Here is a 2,506-nt window from a genome sequence, read left to right on the forward strand (position 1 = left end):
TGTTGGAAAAGATGAATATTCTCTGTAAAGAACTGTGTACAGTAGAGGCACTATATAAAAAAGGATAATGATAAAAATAGTGGGCACGATTCAGTTTAGCTCCTCTTGCATCAAGGTGATCACTGATCACGTCACTTGTGTCATGCAGTAAGCTATGCCCTGTGCAGGGCATGCATTGTTCATGGGTGGTGCATTCCAAGCAGCAAAATAATTAATACATGAACATCAGACTACACTAACAAAAATAAAAGCTGTTTTTGCAGTATATGACCACACTCAGTACAGTCAAACTGCCCAAACATCTTAAGATCAACAATCCAACTGGTTGGTTGGAACAAAATCCAGTACTTGGATTTTGTAATTGACTATTTACTCACAAATACTGGAAAAAGGATGAAAATGGTTTTTCAGACAAATTGGTTAAATGAAACGGACTTAACTAATTTATCTAAAAGACTGTTTTTGTCTGTTTTTCCAGTGTTTAGGAGTACATGCTCGATTCTAATTTTTTCCCATACAATACCTGATTTATGTTCCAACTAGCCATCTACAGTAGTTGGATGAGAGAGAATTAACATGTACAGTATTATACATATTATACATAGGCAAATTGGGTACTGAGAAGAGGTGTGGCCAAATCTGAGAGGCCTGTCGATGCTCCGGCTGAAAAAACTGTAAACTGTATACTATTATGTGCAGCGCTGCCACGCATACAGCAATACGAGAAATTTGTTTCACTCAATAGCTGTCCCAGGCCTCTCCAACAGCTCTGGGCCCAGGTAATTAGTACCCACTCCCTCTCGCTCTCTGCACCTCAGAAGTAACTACATAAATGTATACTTACCTTTGCAGACACTCCCCTGTTTAAAATTGGGTTGTAAGGGGAACCGCACAGATTATGATAAATTGTAATATCGGTGATAATAGTAGTCTGAAAGAACTGATAGTAATCAATGAAATTGCTTCATAATCAGGTAACCAAACACCTTGAGAATTATTCTCACCAATACGGCGTATATAGGTTAAACCTCAGTGGTGCTCCCCAGAGTCAAAAAATTGTATCAAAGTAAATACAGGGAAGACAGAAGAACAGTAGTCTCTTGTTGGGGAGCACTCATTTTCAGACATATGATTATTTGCTATGAATATCTGTTAAAATTATACATTTTTATTAGTTAAAGTTAATAATGTGGAGTTCAGGTTTAGCCAATATATGCGAAATTATAAAAATATATTATACATAATCAATATCCTTAGCTAGGATAAGTAAATTAGCCGGATTCCTTGATGTTATGATTGATGTATTAGAGGTATGCTCAATAAAGTGGTATCTTAAAGAGAGAGAGTTCTTATGACCATCATTTGATCTGCATGGGCAACATTAAAGAAAGATTGTTGCAGAAATTTAAATCATAGGTCATGTGTCCAATTGACGGTATCCTGTTTATATAGACTAATTCCTGTTAGCGCACAGGTGGATCTAATGAAGTGGTATCTTAGAAAGAGAAAGTTCTTATGACCATCATTTGATCTGCATAGGCAACTTTAAAGAAAGGTTATTGCAGAAATTTAAATCATAGGTCATGTGTCCAACTGACGGTATCCTGTTTTTATAGACTGCTTCCTGTTATCACACAGGTGGATTTAGTATGCAGCCTTAGATTGCAGTACCTGGGTGTTCCAAGGTGGTCTCCCATCCGAGTACTGGCCCGGCCCTCCACTTCTTGGCTTCCAATATCAGATGAGATTGGGCATCTCCAGTGGGGTATGACCGCAAATTGCTGCACTTAGAACTCCCGTCTGAATAGACAGTGGTAACAGGCCTTAATACTTGTCAAATAAAATGGGAAGAGTATATAACACTACTCAGTTTATGCAGTAGCCACTTCCATTTATGAAATATTTAGCTAGTCTATACAGTGCTCACCATCAGATAGATATTTTCACATGCGTATAAATGATCACAGGTGAGAATACAGGAAATATTAATAAATATCCTGTTTGGAAAATAAACCGTGCATTGGTTGTAATCTCTATGATCATAAATGTACCACATTAGTATATTTTATCTGGAATTGAAAGCAGTCCTCCAGAGATAAATGCTCCTCTGTCATAAGAAACAACTGTATCTATAATAATCAATGCTAATAATAGCAAAATGCAAAAAAATTGTGGCATATTATCTATTTCTATGAGTTTCTCACCTCATATGGGCATTTTGCTATTATTAGCAATGATTATTATAGATACAGTTGTTTCTTATGACAGAGTATCCCTGTATTTACTTTGACTCCCCTGTTTAATCAATTACCAACATTACCATGCCTGGTCCACATGGACATATCTCTGTTTTAAAATGAGAAGAGGCCAATTGACATGTTTTCTTTATGGCTTTTAATTGGTTTTCTCTTCTATACTTTCTTTTTTTTTTTTATTAAAAATATGGTCGGAAATTAAAAGATTTTAACTTACAAACCCACATTAAAAAAAGAAAAGGGGAACTGAA

At 36.0% G+C, this 2,506-nt stretch overlaps 1 pseudogene; it reads right to left on the bottom strand.

Moving 5' to 3' along the window:
• Positions 1-1,659: 1,659 nt before the first annotated feature.
• LOC134964101 (5S ribosomal RNA) lies at positions 1,660-1,779 on the bottom strand (annotated as a pseudogene).
• Between the last annotated feature and the right edge of the window lie 727 nt (positions 1,780-2,506).

Source organism: Pseudophryne corroboree, chromosome 9, assembly GCF_028390025.1.
Source record: "Pseudophryne corroboree isolate aPseCor3 chromosome 9, aPseCor3.hap2, whole genome shotgun sequence".
NCBI classification, from domain to species: Eukaryota; Metazoa; Chordata; class Amphibia; order Anura; family Myobatrachidae; genus Pseudophryne; species Pseudophryne corroboree.